The following is a 17,450-nucleotide window of genomic DNA, read 5'->3' on the forward strand; positions in this document are numbered from 1 at the left end:
CCCTAAACCCTAACCTTCTCAAAAACCAAATAAGATCAAATAGGAAGAAACTAAAAGAAAATAAAAAGACACATGTGGGCATGTGGCCCTAATATGCAAATCTTGACTAATACCCTTTTTACCTTTCTAAATGATGGTGAACCATTGTTAAACCACACTAAACCCTAAACCTCACCCCTCTTCTCACCATCCATTATAAACAAAATAAAAAGAAAGTAAATTAAAAAGAAAAGGCCTATGTGCCTATGACTATTTTTGTGAAACTTTTATTTAGACCTTTCTACCTTTGCTAGATGGTTTGAAAATATTAAGAAACCCTACCTAGCACTCAAAAAATTCAATCCAAGGTGAAACAATAGAAAATAAAGAAAAATCCAAAATGTCCATAGAGGCAAATGAGAGGAAATGGCCAAAAATGCAAAATTGAGCAAAAGGCCACAAAACTTGGTTTGATGGCTTGGATTACATTCTTATACCCTTTTAACACTCAACCACATCAATGGGATCAAGAAAAACCAAATCAAAATAAAAATAAATGCAATTTCCAACTCACATATGATGATGGTCACTTTGGTGATTTATATCATCTTACCCACTTTGAGCCTTGTTATTAAGAGATTCTTAAACCAAAACCCCTCACTTCTTTCCACCTCATCCAAGACCATGTCAAGGTGAACATTTTTGGTGTTGACCCTCATGGTTGACTCTGCCTAGTTTGACCAATATAAATGAGACAAGTTGCAACATTGAAACAAAGAGAAGATCAACCCCCATTTTGAAATCTTGCAAACCTGCACCAAATTGACCACCACCACCACCATTCTACTCCTCTAATTATATAAATGAGATACACCAAAAAGATTTCCAAAATTCAACAAAAATTCTCTTGCGGCCATTATCACAAACACCTTGTGGGCATACTCTAGATATGTGCCCATACTGATTTTTTTAAGGTCGACTAGGTCCAACCCTGACCCCTCTGCCTCCCTCTGCACCCCACTAGCCTCTCATGACCTAACCATGTCCTTGCCAACACTATGCCAAGCCCATGTCATTGCATATGTCACTCCTTTTGGCCATGATCAATTGTGCACCCCCTAGCCTCCTCTAGCTTTGCTCACCTTGTCAATTCACCTGGAATCACCCCACTTGAGCAAGCCATGGACTCAGAGACCAAAATATTGCACAAGAACTCACAAATCCTGACCATGCCGGCCCTCATGCTCACCACCATGCCACCCCTCTCTCCCTTCACCTCAGCTGAGCCACACCATGTCTTTGAGCTTGACCTGACCCTGCTGACCCTGCCAGACATGATCTTTGGTGGAGGAGAGCAAGTGGTTGACCAAAACAAGCATGCCATTGCCCATAGTCACCAACCCGAGGACATCACCCTCCCTCTGCGTGCACACTGCATCCCATCGCGTCCCACTGCGCCACTAGCTTCCTCTCACTCCCACGCAACTACTAGATATGACTGTTGACCTGCCCACGCACTAGGACGATGCCATGACACGAGGACGCCCACGTCGGCCTCGTCCTCGTGTGCCCTGCACACGACGTCTGCAAGCCAGCCACTGCGCACGCGTCACCACCTACCCAATGCCTACCTTCCTACACCGTAGCCCTGACCAACGACGACTGCACACGACGCGCCCGTGACGTCGTGGCCATGCCGGCCATGCCGCGCCTCCCTCCCCTGGAGCCTATAAAAGCAGCCCTCCGCGCCCTGGACAGCACCACACAACCCAGCAGCATCCCCTTTCTCCTCCTAGCACCTCCCTCTCGCCCTCCCCACAGCTCACCGGAGCAAAACCTCGCCGGCGTGCACCCGGCGGCCACACTCAAAACCGCCCAGATTTTCATCACCATAGCCACCGAGCCCTACACCAAAGTTGTAGCCCTTGAACAGACCTTTCCAACGCACCTAACCACGCCTCAATCCGAGCTCCGAGGTGAGAGTTATCGCCCCCGCAAGCTAGCTGCGTCGGGAGGAACACGACGGCCCAGCGCCGTCGAATCCCGATCCGACGCGCCGCGTGGTTCGCCTGCACCCGACGTGCATGCGCCATGCATGCGTGGCCCAGGCCGCAGCTGGGCCGGCCCAACTTCTTCCCGCCCCCGTTTGAAATTTGAATTCCGTTTTATTCTTTTTTTCTGTAATTTACACACTGATGCTGTGCTAAATCTTTAATAACTACAAATCTACTCGGCCAAATTTGATAAAATTTATATATTTAGAAAGATCATGAAAGGCTCCATCCAACCACACTGGATTCAAGTCAATATATGTTGTAGAATTTGAATGGCAAAAATGACAAATCAGTAACTTTTCAGAGTTCAAACAATTATCTAAAATCAACCATAAACTATTTTTAAGTGATTCCACCTCTCATAAATCACATTTGAGGTTGTCTAATTGATTATGTAATAAAATACCATAGTTGTTTGCATGATCATGGCCTAGTCTAAAAAAATAGCTCTATGGCTATTTCTAGTCCATTTAAATGGTGCCAAATTATTTATTAAATAGTATGGGAGTGTTTCTCTCATTTAAATCTTGTCACAAACAATTCAAATTGAGATAGAGACCATGGTCTATTAAACCTCATGTGAAATTGTTTGATGATTTAAATCATTGCTAGGTTGGTATTAAATGGCATGAGGTGCTACACCTCATTTAAATCTTTTCCTAAATGATGAATATGAAGAGGTTGACTTTGGTCAACCTAGGTCATATATTATTCATGAAGGAAATTAAATCTTAAACAAGATAATGAGAGGAATTTATTTCTCTAAGGAATTAAAAGAAACACCTCAAGTAGTGTTTATAATGAGAGGAAATTATTTTTCTAAAAGAAGAAAACCAAGTCACCTAAACCTTTTAGTAATGTGTGATGCTAGCCTAAGTTTGTGTGACTCATGGGTGTGCTTAGTCTAGTACTTAAGTTTGGTATGATGATTGTATACCTCGTATTCGATTTTAGACGCTAGTACCGAGGAGTATCAAGAGCAGGAGGAGGTCTACTTCCAAGGAGAAGAAGACCACTTTGACCAATTCCCCAACCAAGGCAAGATAATACTCTTGCAAAGTGCAAAGCTCACCAAGAGCAAGGCATCACCACTTTTACTTTATGCTTAATTATCCTATCCTAAGTTTTTACTTTACAAGCTTTATTGGATTTTATTTATCAAAGTTACTTTTTGATTTATGATTCACTTGGATAGTTATGGAGTAGTACAAGGGCATCACACTTAGCCTAGAGAGCTATAAGATAGTTAGCACCCCTCATCACTAGTTGCTAGTGCTAAATATTAAAAGTGACTACTATAGTTGGGAACTTGTGAAGTGAAATGACTTTGAAAACCCTGGAATGATGAGTCATTCTATTGAAAGATTTTGAAGGTGAATATGACTTGTGAATGACTTGGTGAATTTTACAAAACTGATGGTTGGGTTCGGATGTGATACCATTCCAATTTTGCAAGTACCCCCACAATACCTGATATGGGTAGGGCTTAACTGGAAATTTATGTACCTTAGTATGGGTTCCCTCTAAACAAGCGTCATCGGGGTCATGCCGAAGGCTGCCTCTACAACAAACGAAATGATGTGATATGACGTGAAATGAGGTGAATGTCCGGCCCAAGCCCGGTGCAGTTCCCAGGCTGACTGTCTGTCTTCACTGGGAGGCCAAGCTCATGGGGAGAGGTGCCTATACTAGGATATGTAAGTGAAAGGTTATGGTTGGTAGTCCGCACACGGAGTGTGATAAATCAGGGCCAGTTAACCCTGACGGATTATTGCAAATGTTGTGGCACAAGTGTACGACCTCTGCAGAGTGTAGAACTATTCGAATAGCCGTGTCCACGGTTAAGGACGGTTGGAAAGGCCATACTGTTCCGTCATCAGAACCTTTGAAAAATGTTACATGTGACTGGTGACTTGGGATTTAAACGTGAAAGAGGAATTTGGACTCGAATCACACCAGAGTTGTGGGAATGACACTAATGTTCCCACTTGAGTTAGTTAGCAAATGAAGAGGCTTTTACTAAATGGTTGTGAACTAAAATTGGCTTTATGCAAATAAACTTAGAGCTTAGCACCCTCTTACTATAGTTGATAGTGCTTACACTAGTATTAGTTTGCGAGTACTTTAAAGTACTCACGGCTTTGTCCCTGGCTATTCAAATGGCCAGACTATGAAGGAGAACACCAGTACGAGGAAGATGGACAGCAGGACGTCTACGACAACTAGGACCACTCCTGACGTCAACAGTTGCATGTGGAACAGATGGACCACGACCGCTACTTCGCTTCCGCTATGTGTTTTGTAATTGATCAATAGATCATCTATTATTGTAATGAGACTGGATCATGTGATCCTTTGTTGTAAGACAATTATGATGTTGTAATGAATGATGTTCTGTGATATCAATCTATTATGTCTCGCAAAAACAATATTCATGGGATTGCGATGAATGGCATAATAGGCATCTGGACTTAAAAATCCGGGTGTTGACAAGTTGGTATCAGAGCCATTGTTGACCTTAGGAGACCCTAGTTAGAATGGACGTCTGAAAAACTTAGTTTCAAAACCAATGAAGTGAATAATTGTGAAAACTTATTCTCACTCTTATCCTTGAGATCTTTTTCAAATAAGAAATTCATGCTCTACTTTTCCTTGAAATTTCTACATAAAAGTTTGCACACTTAATCACTTCTCTAACTTACTCATCATAATTCTTCACAGATGGAGTACCAATGTGAGTCCTATCAACTTGGTCATGGAGGAAACCTGATGTTCGCGAAGGATTTGAAGCAACTAGTGGAGTATTTAGGACGCCCGTATCCCGAGTTCTTCGGAATACCCCTCAACAATCCATCAGGAGGACCACCTCGGTGGGAAGTTACTGCAGATCTGAGAGGAAAGCTTGGAGCCCCAATATGGGAAACCATCTGGTTTTCTGTAACGGGAAACACTTGGAAGGAAGGAATAGCCAAGGCCATGCAGGAAGCAATTGCCCGTCTGTGCGGACAAAATGTGAACAAACTCAAGACTACCCGCTTCATTTACTACCCAAGACATGATCCCATGGGAAGACCAATAACCATGCCCCCGCACCCGGAGATGAACCACTATGTTGCCTACCTCGACTTCATGTTGTACAAGACCCGCAAGGAGTTGGACAACGCCCTCGCCTTTCGCCAAGCACATTACCCGTGAAGACGAAGAATCCACCCTGAAGAGTAGTATCACTAAAGCACTTGAGTAGGTGTGAGTTTGTATCAGGATCCCCTTGTATCGTAGAGCGAATGAATGGTTCTTCAAACCAACGGTGTGTTAGATTTGTAATGTGTGATGTTTGGTATGAATGAAAAAAAAAGTGTTGTTGGTTTTACCCCCGCAACACTACTCAAAATTTCAAGTTATGAACTTTTTAAACTTTAACAAAACAAACCATAGAAATTTCCCTCTTATCTTATCATCTACCCCACTGTTCAGATGGCCCCTCCCACTCGTAGCGCAAGTCAAGAGGCCATGATGCAGATGTTGCAAACCATGCTGGAAGATAGGGAAGCTGAACGAGCTGAACGCCAAGCCAACCTTGCAGCACTTCAACAGCTTGCCAACAACAATCAGGGCCATCATGATCACCCAGGATCTAAGCTCAAAAACTTCCAGAACACCAACCCTCCAATATTCATCAAAACTGAAGAACCCCTAGATGCTGATGACTGGCTCCAGACAATGGAGAATAACCTCGAAGTTGCGGGAGTTGAAGCCGCAGAGAAAGTGCTGTTTGCCACGCACTACTTAGCAGGACCCTCAAGAGCTTGGTGGACCAGCACCCGTGCCATGAATGCAGGACAGATGATGACCTGGGAAGACTTCAAGCTGAAGTTTAGCAAGTACCATGTGCCCCAAGGACTGATCAAGAAGATGAGAGACGAGTTCCGCGAACTCAAGCAAGGAAGGATGTCCGTGGTGGAATACCGCGACAGGTTTCTTACTCTGTCAAGGTACGCCCCGGATGAGACCGACACCAACGAGAAAAGGAAGGAGAGATTTCTGAACGGACTGCACGACGAGATGCAAACTGTGTTAGTGAACATTCCGTTCGCTGACTTGGAAGCCCTGGTGGACTCTGCCATACAGATGGAAGGGAAGCTACACCAAGCCAATGAGAACCGCAAGTGCAGGATGATGAACCAGAATGGACCCCACCATACCCAGAAGTACCGCAACAACTCTGGAGGATTCACCCCAAGGCACAACAAGCCAACTACTCAGAATTATCGCCCCAACTACACCAACAACAGCGGAGGACCCCCGAAGCCCGGAGGCAACAACACCAACAACCCCAGCAACAACAATAACAACCACAACAACAACAACAACAATGGGAACAACAACAACACCAACACTGGCCCGAGGACGGGAAGCAATGCCATTCCCGTCACTCCCAAGGACAAGTCAACTGTAAACTGCTATGAATGTGGAGTTGTGGGTCACTACTCCAACGAGTGCCCCAAGAAGCTTGCCAAGATTGCCGCCAATACCGCAGCACCTGCTCAGCAACAGCGCCGCTTTGCAGGACGAAGGAACCAGAACAACAACAACGGCCGTCTCTACCACATGAGTGCTACAGAAGCTCAGGAAGCGCCCCAGGCCATGCCAAGTATGTCTTCCTGTTAATCCAATTGCTCAATCTCTCTTAGGAACCTAACTTTTCTTAAAATCTCGGGACGAGATTTGTTTAAGGGGGAAGGGTTTGTAACATCCCAAATTTTCAAACAAAGAAGAAATTCAATTTCCCTTTTTCCAAATTTTGGAACCAACAAAAACTTTTATTAATTTAAGTTTGATACCTAGTGATCATACTTATATGTTGTGTTATTGCCATGATTGATTGTTGAAGTATTTTGAAATACATAAAACCCTAAACCCTAACCTTCTCAAAAACCAAATAAGATCAAATAGGAAGAAACTAAAAGAAAATAAAAAGACACATGTGGGCATGTGGCCCTAATATGCAAATCTTGACTAATACCCTTTTTACCTTTCTAAATGATGGTGAACCATTGTTAAACCACACTAAACCCTAAACCTCACCCCTCTTCTCACCATCCATTATAAACAAAATAAAAAGAATGTAAATTAAAAAGAAAAGGCCTATGTGCCTATGACTATTTTTGTGAAACTTTTATTTAGACCTTTCTACCTTTGCTAGATGGTTTGAAAATATTAAGAAACCCTACCTAGCACTCAACAAATTCAATCCAAGGTGAAACAAAAGAAAATAAAGAAAAATCCAAAATGTCCATAGAGGCAAATGAGAGGAAATGGCCAAAAATGCAAAATTGAGCAAAAGGACACAAAACTTGGTTTGATGGCTTGGATCACATTCTTATACCCTTTTAACACTCAACCACATCAATGGGATCAAGAAAAACCAAATCAAAATAAAAATAAATGCAATTTCCAACTCACATATGATGATGGTCACTTTGGTGATTTATATCATCTTACCCACTTTGAGCCTTGTTATTAAGAGATTCTTAAACCAAAACCCCTCACTTCTTTCCACCTCATCCAAGACCATGTCAAGGTGAACATTTTTGGTGTTGACCCTCATGGTTGACTCTGCCTAGTTTGACCAATATAAATGAGACAAGTTGCAACATTGAAACAAAGAGAAGATCAACCCCCATTTTGAAATCTTGCAAACCTGCACCAAATTGACCACCACCACCACCATTCTACTCCTCTAATTATATAAATGAGATACACCAAAAAGATTTCCAAAATTCAACAAAAATTCTCTTGCGGCCATTATCACAAACACCTTGTGGGCATACTCTAGATATGTGCCCATACTGATTTTTTTAAGGTGGACTAGGTCCAACCCTGACCCCTCTGCCTCCCTCTGCACCCCACTAGCCTCTCATGACCTAACCATGTCCTTGCCAACACTATGCCAAGCCCATGTCATTGCATATGTCACTCCTTTTGGCCATGATCAATTGTGCACCCCCTAGCCTCCTCTAGCTTTGCTCACCTTGTCAATTCACCTGGAATCACCCCACTTGACCAAGCCATGGACTCAGAGACCAAAATATTGCACAAGAACTCACAAATCCTGACCATGCCGGCCCTCATGCTCACCACCATGCCACCCCTCTCTCCCTTCACCTCAGCTGAGCCACACCATGTCTTTGAGCTTGACCTGACCCTGCTGACCCTGCCAGACATGATCTTTGGTGGAGGAGAGCAAGTGGTTGACCAAAACAAGCATGCCATTGCCCATAGTCACCAACCCGAGGACATCACCCTCCCTCTGCGTGCACACTGCATCCCATCGCGTCCCACTGCGCCACTAGCTTCCTCTCACTCCCACGCAACTACTAGACATGACTGTTGACCTGCCCACGCACTAGGACGATGCCATGACACGAGGACGCCCACGTCGGCCTCGTCCTCGTGTGCCCTGCACACGACGTCTGCAAGCCAGCCACTGCGCACGCGTCACCACCTACCCAATGCCTACCTTCCTACACCGTAGCCCTGACCAACGACGACTGCACACGACGCGCCCGTGACGTCGTGGCCATGCCGGCCATGCCGCGCCTCCCTCCCCTGGAGCCTATAAAAGCAGCCCTCCGCGCCCTGGACAGCACCACACAACCCAGCAGCATCCCCTTTCTCCTCCTAGCACCTCCCTCTCGCCCTCCCCACAGCTCACCGGAGCAAAACCTCGCCGGCGTGCACCCGGCGGCCACACTCAAAACCGCCCAGATTTTCATCACCATAGCCACCGAGCCCTACACCAAAGTTGTAGCCCTTGAACAGACCTTTCCAACGCACCTAACCACGCCTCAATCCGAGCTCCGAGGTGAGAGTTATCGCCCCCGCAAGCTAGCTGCGTCGGGAGGAACACGACGGCCCAGCGCCGTCGAATCCCGATCCGACGCGCCGCGTGGTTCGCCTGCACCCGACGTGCATGCGCCATGCATGCGTGGCCCAGGCCGCAGCTGGGCCGGCCCAACTTCTTCCCGCCCCCGTTTGAAATTTGAATTCCGTTTTATTCTTTTTTTCTGTAATTTACACACTGATGCTGTGCTAAATCTTTAATAACTACAAATCTACTCGGCCAAATTTGATAAAATTTATATATTTAGAAAGATCATGAAAGGCTCCATCCAACCACACTGGATTCAAGTCAATATATGTTGTAGAATTTGAATGGCAAAAATGACAAATCAGTAACTTTTCAGAGTTCAAACAATTATCTAAAATCAACCATAAACTATTTTTAAGTGATTCCACCTCTCATAAATCACATTTGAGGTTGTCTAATTGATTATGTAATAAAATACCATAGTTGTTTGCATGATCATGGCCTAGTCTAAAAAAATAGCTCTATGGCTATTTCTAGTCCATTTAAATGGTGCCAAATTATTTATTAAATAGTATGGGAGTGTTTCTCTCATTTAAATCTTGTCACAAACAATTCAAATTGAGATAGAGACCATGGTCTATTAAACCTCATGTGAAATTGTTTGATGATTTAAATCATTGCTAGGTTGGTATTAAATGGCATGAGGTGCTACACCTCATTTAAATCTTTTCCTAAATGATGAATATGAAGAGGTTGACTTTGGTCAACCTAGGTCATATATTATTCATGAAGGAAATTAAATCTTAAACAAGATAATGAGAGGAATTTATTTCTCTAAGGAATTAAAAGAAACACCTCAAGTAGTGTTTATAATGAGAGGAAATTATTTTTCTAAAAGAAGAAAACCAAGTCACCTAAACCTTTTAGTAATGTGTGATGCTAGCCTAAGTTTGTGTGACTCATGGGTGTGCTTAGTCTAGTACTTAAGTTTGGTATGATGATTGTATACCTCGTATTCGATTTTAGACGCTAGTACCGAGGAGTATCAAGAGGAGGAGGAGGTCTACTTCCAAGGAGAAGAAGACCACTTTGACCAATTCCCCAACCAAGGCAAGATAATACTCTTGCAAAGTGCAAAGCTCACCAAGAGCAAGGCATCACCACTTTTACTTTATGCTTAATTATCCTATCCTAAGTTTTTACTTTACAAGCTTTATTGGATTTTATTTATCAAAGTTACTTTTTGATTTATGATTCACTTGGATAGTTATGGAGTAGTACAAGGGCATCACACTTAGCCTAGAGAGCTATAAGATAGTTAGCACCCCTCATCACTAGTTGCTAGTGCTAAATATTAAAAGTGACTACTATAGTTGGGAACTTGTGAAGTGAAATGACTTTGAAAACCCTGGAATGATGAGTCATTCTATTGAAAGATTTTGAAGGTGAATATGACTTGTGAATGACTTGGTGAATTTTACAAAACTGATGGTTGGGTTCGGATGTGATACCATTCCAATTTTGCAAGTACCCCCACAATACCTGATATGGGTAGGGCTTAACTGGAAATTTATGTACCTTAGTATGGGTTCCCTCTAAACAAGCGTCATCGGGGTCATGCCGAAGGCTGCCTCTACAACAAACGAAATGATGTGATATGACGTGAAATGAGGTGAATGTCCGGCCCAAGCCCTGTGCAGTTCCCAGGCTGACTGTCTGTCTTCACTGGGAGGCCAAGCTCATGGGGAGAGGTGCCTATACTAGGATATGTAAGTGAAAGGTTATGGTTGGTAGTCCGCACACGGAGTGTGATAAATCAGGGCCAGTTAACCCTGACGGATTATTGCAAATGTTGTGGCACAAGTGTACGACCTCTGCAGAGTGTAGAACTATTCGAATAGCCGTGTCCACGGTTAAGGACGGTTGGAAAGGCCATACTGTTCCGTCATCAGAACCTTTGAAAAATGTTACATGTGACTGGTGACTTGGGATTTAAACGTGAAAGAGGAATTTGGACTCGAATCACACCAGAGTTGTGGGAATGACACTAATGTTCCCACTTGAGTTAGTTAGCAAATGAAGAGGCTTTTACTAAATGGTTGTGAACTAAAATTGGCTTTATGCAAATAAACTTAGAGCTTAGCACCCTCTTACTATAGTTGATAGTGCTTACACTAGTATTAGTTTGCGAGTACTTTAAAGTACTCACGGCTTTGTCCCTGGCTATTCAAATGGCCAGACTATGAAGGAGAACAGCAGTACGAGGAAGATGGACAGCAGGACGTCTACGACAACTAGGACCACTCCTGACGTCAACAGTTGCCTGTGGAACAGATGGACCACGACCGCTACTTCGCTTCCGCTATGTGTTTTGTAATTGATCAATAGATCATCTATTATTGTAATGAGACTGGATCATGTGATCCTTTGTTGTAAGACAATTATGATGTTGTAATGAATGATGTTCTGTGATATCAATCTATTATGTCTCGCAAAAACAATATTCCTGGGATTGCGATGAATGGCATAATAGGCATCTGGACTTAAAAATCCGGGTGTTGACAAGTCTGCATTTCGTCGTGTAATCCGTTCAGAAATCTTTCCTTCCGCTTCTCATTGGTGTCGGTTTCGTCCGGAGCGTACCTTGACAGAGTAAGAAACCTGTCGCGGTATTCTACCACGGACATCCTTCCTTGTTTGAGTTCGCGGAACTCGTCTCTCATCTTCTTGATCAGTCCTTGGGGCACATGGTATTTGCTAAACTTGGTCTTGAAGTCCTCCCAGGTCATCATCTGTCCCGCATTCATTGCGCGGGCGCTTGTCCACCAGGCTCGTGCGGGTCTTGACAGGTAGTGGGTGGCAAACAAGACTTTCTCTGCGGCTTCTACTCCCGCAACTTCCAGGTTGTTCTCCATTGTCTGGAGCCAGTCGTCTGCATCGAGTGGCTCTCCAGTCTTGCTGAAAACAGGGGTATTGGTGTTCTGGAAATTCTTAAGTTTAGACCCAGGATGATCATGGTTTCCATGGCCTTGATTGTTCTGAGCTATCTGCTGCAGTGCGGCAATGTTGGCTTGTCGTTCAGCTCTTTCTACTTCTCGGTCGGCCATCAAGGTCTGCAGTAGTTGCATCATGGCATCTTGGCTGCTGTTGCGAGTTGGAGGGGCCATCTGACATTGAGGTAGATGATAAGATAAGAGGGAAATTTCTATGGTTTGTTTGGTTTTAACGTCAAAAAGTTCAAACATTGAAAACTTGAGTAGTGTTGAGGGGGTAAAAACCACAACACTTTTTCATTCATACCAAACAACACACATTACAAAACAAACACACCGTTGGTTTTAAGAACCATTCATTCGTTCTACGATACAAGGGATCCTGATACAAACTCACACCTACGAGAGTGCACCAGTGATACTACTCTTCTTCCAGAATGGTAGATTCTTCGTCTTCAGGGGTAATGTGCCCTGGCGAAAGGCGAGGGCGTGGTCTAACTCCTTGCGGGTCTTGTACAGCATGAAGTCCAGGTATGCCACATAGTGGTTCATCTCCGGGTGCGGTGGCATGGTTATTGGCCTTCCCAGGGGGTCATGTCTTGGGTAGTAGATGAAGCGAGTGTTCTTGAGCTTGTTCACATTCTGCCCACATAGACGGGCAATTGCTTCCTGCATAGCTCTGACTATTCCTTCCTTCCAAATGTTTCCCGTTACAGAAAACCAAAAGGTTTCCCATATTGGGGCTCCAAGCTTTCTTCGCAGATCTCCAGTAACTTCCCACCGAGGTGATCCTCCTGAGTGATTATTGAGGGGTATTCCGAAGAACTCGGGATATGGGCGTCCTAGATATTCAACTAGTTGCTTCAAATCCTTCTCGAACATCAGGTTTCCTCCGTGGCCAAGCTGATAGGACTTGCAGGTGTACTCCATCTGTGAGCAATTAGGATGAGTAAGTTAAAGAAGTGATCAAGTGTGTGAAGTTTTATGTAGTTCTACAAGGAAAAGGTAGAGCATGAATTTCTCATTTTGAAAAAGATCTCAAGGATAAGAGTGAGAATAAGTTTTTCACAAATATTCACTTCTTTGGTTCCGAAACTAAGTTTTTCAGACGTCCATTCTAACTAGGGTCTCCTAAGGTCAAACAATGGCTCTGATACCAACTTGTCAACACCCAGTTTTTTAAGTCCAGATGCCTATTATGCCATACATCGCAATCCCAGGAATATTGTTTTTGCGAGACATAATAGATTGATATCACAACACATCATTCATTACACACATAATTGTCTTACAACAAAGGATCACATGATCCAGTCTCATTACAATAATAGTTGATCTATTGATCAATTACAAAACACATAGCGGAAGCGAAGTAGCGGTTGTGGTCCATCTTTTCCACAGGCAACTGTTGACGTCAGGAGTGGTCCTAGTTATCATAGACGTCCTGCTGTCCATCTTCACGGTACTGGTTCTCCTCTTCATAGTCTGGCCATTTGAATAGCCAGGGACACGGCCATGAGTAGTTTAAAGTACTCGCAAACTAATACTAATGTAAGTACTAACAATTTTAGTAAGAGGATTCTAAGCTCTAGGTTCATTTGCACAAAGCCAGTTTTATTTCGTAAGCATTTAGAAATCAACAACTCTTCATTTGCCTAATTTAACTCAAGGGGGAACATTAGTGTCATTCCCACAACTCTGTTGTGATTCGAGTCCAAATTCCTCTTTCAAGTTTAAATCACCAGTCACCAGTCGCATGTAACATTTTTGAAAAGTTCTGATGACAGAACAGTATGGCCTTTCCAACCGTCCTTAACCGTGGACGCGGCTATTCGAATAGGTTTACACTCTGCAGAGGTTGTACACTTGTGCCACAACTTTTGATTACATCCGTCAGGGATAGCCCTGAATAATCATACTCAGTATGCGGATCATCAACCATAACCTTTCACTTACATACCCTAGTACAGGCACCTCTCCCCATGAGCTTGGCCTCCCAGTGAAGACAGACAGTCAGCCTGGGAACTGCACAGGGCTTGGGCCGGACATTCTCCTCTTCGTTAACGTCGTTTCTTTTGTGGTGGAGGCAGCTTTCGGCATAACCCCGACGACGCTTGTTTAGAGGGAACCCATACTAAAGTACATAAACTTCTAGTTAAGCCCTACCCATAATCAGGTATTGTGGGGGTACTCAAAAATTGGAATGGTATCGCATCCGAACCCAACCATCAGTTTTTTTGTAAAATTCACCATGTCATTCACAAATCATATTCACCTTCAAAATCTTTCAATAGAATGACTCATCATTCCAAGGTTTTCAAAGTCATTGGTTTTTCACAAGTTCCCATCTAGAGTAGTCCATTTTAGTTTAGCACTAGCAACTAGTCATGAGTGGTGCTATCTTACTTGTAGCTATTTAGGCTAAGTTTGATGCTCTTGTACTACTCCATACTTAGACCAAAGTTAACTATAAAAGTAAGCTTTAATAATCAAAGTAAAAACTTGTAAGGATAAAACTTGGGATTGGATCATGAAGCATAAAGTAATCGGTGAGTGTGCCTTGCTCTGGTAGAGCTTTGCACTTTGCAATAATATTAGCTTGCCTTGGTTGGGGAATTGGTCAAAGTGGTCTTCTTCTCCTTGGAAGTAGACCTCCTCCTCCTCTTGATACTCCTCGGTACTAGCGTCTAAAATCGAATACGAGATATACAATCATCATACCAAACTTAAGTACTAGACTAAGCACACACATGAGTCACACAACTTAAGCTAGCATCACACATTACTATTAAGTTGGTGGATTTGTTTTCTTAATTGAGAAAAATAATTTCCTCTCATACTAATTAAGGTGTTACTTTTAATTCCTTAGAGAAATAATTTCCTCTCATTCTCTTATTACAATTTAATTTCCTTCATGAAAAAGATATGACCTAGGTTGACCAAAGTCAACCTCTTCATACTCATCATTTAAGGAAAATGATTTAAATGAGGTGTAGCACCTCATGCAATTTAATCCTAACATGGTAATGATTTAATATCATCAAACAAATCATATGAGCCCTATAGACCAGGGTCTCTATCTCATTTTGAAATGTTCATGACAAGATTTAAATGAGAGAAAAACTCCCATGTGATTTTTAAATAGTTTTGGACAATATCTTTGACTAGAAATAGCCATATAGTCCTTTAATTCAACTAGGCCATGATCATTCAAAGTAAGCATGGCATATTTTTGTAGAAACAATTAGTGCTAGTGAAATGTGATTTATAGGAGTTGGAATCAACTCAAAAGCATTTTTGGTTGATTTTTAATAATTATTCTAAGGCAGAAAAGTCCCTGCCTTGTTTATTTTCTCACTTTAATTCTATAACAGATCTAGGGTTCAAACCAGTGGCAAAGTGTAGATAATTTCCTAAGCTTTCCAAATATATAAAATTTGTAAAATTTGGCCCCGTAGATTTGTCCCTATTAAATTTCAAAGTTGACAACAGATTGCATGTCTTTCTCTATTTGGATTTTTGAATTTGAAACGTGGGCTGGCGGGAAAGAAACGGGCTGTGCCACGCGAGGGAAAATGGGCTGGCCCAGTATTGCTACGGGCCAGCTGACAGCGTGGGGACCACCTGTCATTGGGGCGTGGCCAGCAAAACGGTACGGGGAAAGGAGAGCCGTGCGATTAGACGATGGATCGACGGTCGAGGTGCGTTGTCGTCGCCGGCGAGAGATGGACTTACTGGCGATGGCGGTAGGGGGTCGGCAAGCTCGTCGGAGCTCCGGCGATCGTCGGAGGGGTGCGCCGCGTCGTTGTCGTCGATGAGGAGGCGCCTGGAAGCAGTTGCGTCGCCGGGGGCTGCCTCCTTCTCCGACGAGCTCCGTGTACTGGCGGCGGCGACGAGCTTGCAATTGGAGGTATACTGTGGCTAATCGAGCAAGGTGAGAGGCCGAGGAGAGTCGTGGTAAGGAGGGGAAGAGATTGGCGTGCTCAATTTGGGCGGAGGAGTCCTCCTTTTATAGCAGATGGAGGTGGCCGTGGGGCGGAGCTAGGGTCGCCATCGTCGTCGCCGTTCCAAGGTCGCGAAGAGGCAAGGCATGGGTGCGTCGGGTTCCTGGTGTCCTGGCGAGGCTGACGCGCGTGATCGTGGCGCGGCAGGGGCTCTGTAGCGATGACGCGCTTGATGGGAGCGCTCAGCACCGTGGCGGGTGATCATCGTCGTAGTCGTCGACTGCGGCGTTCCCGCGGGCAGGTGGCCATGTCCAGGCGCTTCAGCGTGTCGTCGTGCGTCAACTGGCGTTGAGAGGGAGGGTTGAGGTGATGCGAGGGCGTCGGCGTTCGTCACGCTCTGGCGCGTCCAGGGTGAGTGCCATGCGCGCTCTGGCGAGGCACGGGCGTGTCTGGGCGCCACTGGGCGCGCGTGTTCTGGCGTCTCCAATGCAGGGATTCGTCGAGTCATGGCCTGGGCAGGGTCAGGTGAGTAAGAGGAGGAGAAGTGACATGGTGGTGCAGGCCAGAGGTGACCAGAGACGGTGATGGCATGAGAGTGGCATGCCATGCCACGGCATGGCATGTTCTGGTTGATTTGGTCAAACAATGGTGAGTGCAAGTGGTGACACTAGTGCTGAAGGGTGAGAGGAGGTGCCAGAGCATCAGAGGAGGGCCAGAGTTGGACCAAGTCCAAGCCAAAATTCAGTATGGGCACTTGTTTAATCCCTGCCTGCAAGGTGTTTGTGAATATGGCCGCAAGAAAATAATTTTTGAATTTTGCAAATCTTTTTGGTGGGTTGTAATCATATATTAAGAGAAGCATTTTGGTGGTGGTGGTGGCAAAAATGGAATTGTAATGCAAAATCACCTTTTGCATATGATCTTACTTTTGTTTCAAAGTCCCTACTTTACTTGCTTGCCATTTGAAATTGAGACAGAGTTTGGGGTTGTGGTTTTGAGCAAAGTTGTTCTCCTTGATGTTGTCTTGGATGAGGTGCAAAGAGTTGGCCAAGTGTAGAAGAGAAAAGTCAAAAACCAGGGGCTCAAAGTGGGTATCATGCTGAAATTGTCACATATGACCATAATCATATGTGAGCTCAATTTTGATTCAAATTTGATTTGAATTGGGTTTGATTGTTTCCAAAAGTGTTAATAGGTGTTTAGTATCCATTTACAACCAATGATGCAAACCAAAATGGTCCAGGTTAGGTTTTTGCAAAAATGGCATAAACACATGTGTGTGTGGAATTGGGTTTTTCTTATTTTTCCATTTTGGTTCTCTTGATCCAATTGGGCATGTGTGAGGATCTATTTATGGTTAGATGGAGTTTGATAAGAGTTCCAAACCATTTGGGGAAAGTGTGGGTGCCTAGGTCAAGGTTTGGTATTATGGCTAAGTGCCACATATGCCTCTATGCATATGTTTTATTTTATTTTTGTTTCTCACTTGGATTTGTTGGTAAGTACCTGGTTAGGTGTGTTGAGGTATTTCAAAACATCTACATAAGGTAGCCATGGCAAAAGTTATTGTTTGCCAAAAATAGCCATAGGCTTACATAGGCCTTTTTCT

Source organism: Lolium perenne, chromosome 1 (assembly GCF_019359855.2).
Source record: "Lolium perenne isolate Kyuss_39 chromosome 1, Kyuss_2.0, whole genome shotgun sequence".
Lineage (NCBI taxonomy): Eukaryota > Viridiplantae > Streptophyta > Magnoliopsida > Poales > Poaceae > Lolium > Lolium perenne.